The sequence below is a fragment of the Pinus tabuliformis genome, chromosome 6 (assembly GCF_031772625.1).
Source record: "Pinus tabuliformis cultivar Carrire ecotype Pingquan chromosome 6, CPIR1, whole genome shotgun sequence".
Classification (NCBI taxonomy): Eukaryota; Viridiplantae; Streptophyta; class Pinopsida; order Pinales; family Pinaceae; genus Pinus; species Pinus tabuliformis.
In genome coordinates this window covers 1,445,650,904-1,445,656,903 of record NC_142292.1, presented here as the reverse complement: position 1 = coordinate 1,445,656,903, position 6,000 = coordinate 1,445,650,904, and positions in this window count along the sequence as shown.

Here is a 6,000-nt window from a genome sequence, read left to right as displayed (position 1 = left end):
TCAGTAGTCTCGTCAAACCTTGCTCCTTTTTTCTTTAAGGATGTAATAGGATATGCTATTCTAGAAAATCCTTCCATAAATCTGCAATAATACACTACAAGTCCGATAAAGGATCTGACAACTTATACATATATTTGTATAGGAAAAAAACCATGGCTTTAGCCTTCTCTGGGTCAAGTGATAATCCTTCCTTAGACATGACGTGACCAAGATATTATATTATGGTTTTATAGAACTCACACTTGCTGAATTTGGCATATAATGGATACTCTGTTAAAGTTTGCAGAACCAACTTTAAGTGTTCTTTATGTTCATCTTCATTCCCGAAGTATATCAAAATGTCATCAATAAAGACCAACACAAATTTATCCAAATATTTACTGATTATATTGTTTATTAAGCACATAAAGGTTGTTGGGGCATTAGTAAAACCAAATGGAAGCACTACAAACTCATAGTGCCCATATCTAGTTCTAAAAGTTATTTTGTGTATATATTCACTCTTGATCCTTAGTTCATGTCATCATGTCCTCAAGTCAATTTTTGAAAAAATTGTTGCCCCCTTTACTTGATCGAACATGTCATCAATACAGGGCAATGGATATTTATTTTTAAGAGTTAACTTGTTTAACTTTTGGTAATCGATGCACATCCGAAATGTGCCATCCTTTTTCTTAAGAAATAGCATAGGTTCTCCCCATGGTCACACACTACGCCTGATATAACCTTTATCTAACATCTCTTGAAGTTGCATTTTCAATTCCATTAACTTAGGTGGGTTGATTTGGTATTGTGCTCTTCATACTAGGGTGGCACCAAGTACCAGATTGATAGAAAAGTCTATATCCCGGTGAGGTTGTAAAATGGGAATCTCATCTGGAAACACATCTCAAAATTCTTTAATAATTGGTAGTGTGTCTAAACTTTGTTTCTCTCCTTGTTCACTTCTTGTCTTTACTTGCACTAGATATAATTGACACCCTTTCCATGCATTATTTTTCACTTGTATAGCTATAATATGTCTAAACCCTCAAACTACCTGCCTCAACCCTAAGGAAATTTGGAGATAGAGGCATGAAAAAAATACCACTAAACACATCTCGGGCCATGACAAACTATTGAAAACAAAAGGATGAGGAGACCTAGAAATAACAGACAACCACCACACCCAAACTTCCATTTGCAAAGGAACTCTCAGGGCCTTGAGGTAGAGACATATTTCTTACTAGACTAGGAAGAGAAGAAAACCACCACAATTTAACTCCTACAGCAAGACAATTTATTAGTGCTCTTGTCCTCACCATGTCTCACCATCCAAAGGAATGTTCACTACCCTTCAGCTCACAGAGGTGCCAAACCATGCAAGTTAGCACACCATAGTGACCAAAGCACAAGCCACTGTAGATTGTGTTATCCTTTTACTCTAGAAGAACCACTCGAATGAGCATGCATATGTTGGCCATCTACACATACTCAACACTCCCACTACCACCTTCCCAAACTCCCATAACTAGAAAAAGAATATCCTGAAAACAAACTATCATTCAAGAAATAATCTCATTCACATGTCTCTAGAAGGTTTTGGGTGTCCTATGCCACTTTTCTATGGCCTCTCACCACATCGATCCCCCATGTTTTCCCACACTCATCAAGATAAAATTTACCCTTCATGTTATATATATATATATAACATGTTAATTATTTTCCATTTAAGTTTATTTATTTATTAAAAGGTTTAAAATAATTACTTGTAAATTAAAATTTTAAGTATATATATATATATATATATATATTTCTTCCATGGGTCAACTCCAAACTAAATGAAAAAATAACTGGATATCTCTTTAATTTTGAGTTACACACCACTAAAATGTTTTAATCATATTTTTTTTTTTGTTTACCAATATAATATATAGATAGTTTAAACTTAGATATTTATCTATACTACTACAACATAGACATACACACACACACATTCATGCCATATGTCAACTCCAAGATAAATAAGGATAAAATTACACATCTCCTTCATTTTGAGATAGACACCGTTAAATGTTTTGAATCATTAGCTATAATTTTTTCAAGTCTTTTATATACTAAAGACATAGTTGCCAATCTTACCTTTTTATTAATGTATTTTAAATTCTAATTGATATCAAATATTTTAGGAATTATACATCTCCATGTTGCCATTGAATTAGAAAGCACAAATTAGTTAAATGAGAAATATCCTTCACTTTATCTATTTATTTCTTACACTGAATTTCTTCTTGCCATCAATATTTTCTAAATGTCTGGAATGAAATTTTATTAAGTATGCAATAAATTTCATGTCTCCTTCATATTATTGAGTGGAAAATAATTTTTAACAGAGGAAAAACTATTTTACATTAAATTTTTTTATCTTTATATATGTCAAGTTCATATAAAATTCCCCGTGATTTGGGTGGAAATTGATGGTTGTCATGAATGCATTTATCATCACCATATATTCAGATGGAAAGTAGCTCTCATCTTCCTTTCATATGCCCACTTAGTTTGCTAATCCATCGAGGTTCATGATGCTTGATTCACTGCTCCATATCCTCTGTGTGATCTCCTTGTACTTGCCATTGATGCCTCATTCACTTATCTGGCAAGGGAAAACATTTTGTCAGTCTAGATATTTCCTAGCTCTTTTGTCGCCCAACTTTCTCATTCTTTGTCACTCACCCTTTCATACTCTCGTTTCCTTCCTATTGAAAATCTACCATTCACTTAGTGATTCTAAATTCCTCCTCCTCATTCTACCACCTGATATTATGGCTTAGGAGAGCAGATGTGTAAGCAATGGAGGCAATGGATGTGGTTGTGAGCATCATCCCTGTTGTATATTTTGACAAAACCTATAATCTCTTCATCCCAAATATTCATGCAAGCATACCATACAATGTAGCCTCCATGGAATCTGATGAATTAAGGTGCCTAGGTGATGGGAATTAGGCCTCAAAATTTTACAAGCCACATAGTTGTGGAAGCATCAACAAACCAAAGAATTTTCCACAAGGAAGGTTGTTAATTCTAATGAATTATTAGTCTCCAATAATCTCTACATGACCTTATCCACTCCTTCAACATCTCCTTCTCTCCTATCCCACTTTCCCATTCCTCCACTAGAACCCAAGATCGCATAGACTCCCTTTCAATCTCACCTGCTTCCTACGTCCTTCCCCTTCAATTAAGATTGATGATATGAAACTGAAATGTCAATTGAGTCGACAAACTAAGAAGGCACATGCATAGCAAGATTTCATTTCCTATGGTTGTCTTATTGTTGAGGAGGAGCCAGAAGGCACCCTAGCACAATTACGGCCCAACAACACACTTCATGGCTCTAGGAAAGAAAATTATTTTAAATGTATTTTTGAATGGATTTTATGCTTAACCCTTAGGAAAATTCTAACAAAATTTTTTGTATTATGATAACTAGTTATGTATTCTACTATCTTTGGATTTTTCCATGAATAGATATTTCTTGACTCTAGCTTTCAAGCAAGGACATTTTGGTTTCCCAGTGGCGGGAAGTTGGTCCCAAAATTTGCTCCACTGAAAGAATCGACATTATTATTGTTTTGAAAATTTTGTACATCAATTTTGCTAATATGAAGTTCTTGAGATGCTTACAAAATAAAATACATTAAATTCTTTTATTTAAGGTTCACATTGAAATATGTTATATATTATTAACATCAAATAGTTATTTCGCTCTATCTCTCTCTAAATACATATAGAAATTATATTGAAATATATTAGTTGGCATGAATATTCAAATGTTTTATCCAATTTTGGCACTAAAATAATTTTTAATAAATGAATTACACACCTTGCCAATATTGAAAAGAAATAAGACAACAATTTTGTTGTAATTATTTTATATCTCTCAAATTGAAATAATATTATGTTAATTGTTATGGACATTAAAATATTCTGTTTATTTACTTATCATCTTAACTGGTAAAAGACTTACACATCTTCATTTTACTAAAGAACTAAAAAGAAATTCAATTTTTTATCACTATTATTAATTTGATTGTTTTTTATTGTAAATATTTTTATTATTTTTATATAATCAAGCATATTGTGATAAATTTCATTGCCCAACCATCAATTTTCTATTGAGGTAATAAATAACTATTTATATGGGAATATATAGATATGATACTAAAATAGTTTTGTGTTGTTTCATAAATTTAGTGTTAAAAAGAAAATTAAATTCATATTATATAAATTTAATAATTTAAAATTATAATTTTTTTGGTTTATAATTAAATTTTAGCTAAGAAAAAGCTGAAACTTATCTCGAATATAACTATTAAAATAAATCTATTTTTTGAAATATTAAAACAAATTTATTATTCAATTGAGAAGTAAATGCCAATCTAAATGGAGTGTATAATAAATTATTAGATTGAAGCGGAATAATACCCACAATCAATAAGGTATAAATAAAGTGATAATTTATATGGAGAGTATAATCAGTTATTCAATTCACATGTACTGCGAATAAGTACTATTATTGACATCTAAATGATATGATTATAAATCACTTGGAAAACTATGCAGGTGACACTATTTTCCCAGAGAATGGACCAAGACATGGAGTAAGATAATTTTTTTATCATAAATGTTGTTATAAATTAATATATTATATGTATTGTCGCATAATCCAATATAACTACTCTCCATTTCCTTCTCCCCCACTCTCACTCTCTCTCCTTCTTCCTCCCTCCCACTTTCTCACTATCGCCCTCTCTCCATCCATCCCTTGATCCATGAGTACATCACTCTACCCTCTCTCTCACCCACATTCCTCTACCTCTCTATCACTTTACCTAACCCACCTCACTATAGCTCTCTATCATTCTCCTTTAGTATTGTCCCTCACTTTCTCTCCCTCTCACTCTCCCTCTCTCTCTATTCCCCTTTCCTTCCCTTTCTCTCTCTCTTTATCTTTCTATCTCTTCTCTCTACTTACCCTCCCTCTCTCTCTTTCCATCAGCCTATATCTCCCTCTCTCCCTCTATATCTCTCTTTGTCTCCCCCAATACCTCTACCTCTCCCTCTACCTTTATCTCGCTCTCCCTCTCCCTCACTCTCCCCCACTACCTCTCTCTCTCTCTCTCACCCTCCCTTTTCCCCACTCCCACTAATCCTACTGCTCTTCCCTCCACCACCTCTTTCTCACCCCCCATTCCTCTCTCTCTCTCTCTCTCTCTCTCTCTCTCTCTCTCCTACCCCTCCTCCCTCCCTCCCTCTCTTTCTTCCTATCCCCCACTCACCCTCTCTACCTTTCTCACCTTCCACCTTTGCACCTCTCCCCTTCCTTACTCTCCCTCCCTCCCCTAATCCCTCCCTATATCCCTCTTTGTCCCTTTCTCTCTCCCCCTCCCCCCTACCACTCCCTTTAAGTACCTCTACCTGATTATGCATCTACCTCTCTTCCTCTACAATCCTATACACCGCCCTGTCCACTCTCCCCTTCTCCCCTCCACACTCTCTCTTCCCCTTCTCTCTCTCTCTCTCTCTCTCTCTCTCTCTCTCTCTCTCTCTCTCCCCCACCCTAATCTCTCACTCTCCCCCTTATCTCTCTATCCGTTACCCTACCCCTCTCTTCCTTATTACATTCTCCCTATATATTTCTCCCTCTCTCCCTCCACCCTCTGTCCCCCTCTATCCCACCACTCTATATTTTTTCCAATTCCCCTCTCACACTCTCTCTTGCACTTCACCACACACCCCCCCACTCTCTCTCCCTACCCCTTCCCTCTCTGTCCCCATCTCTCCTTACCCATTCCCTCTCTCTCCTCAACTCTCCCTTTCTTCATCCCTCTATCTCTCTCACCCTTTCTCTCTTTATCCCACTATCTCCATGTTTCTCGCTCACCTTGTCTCATCCCTGCCCATCTCTCACACCCTCTCTCTCTCTCTCTCTCTCTCAACCATTTACCCATCTCTCCCTCC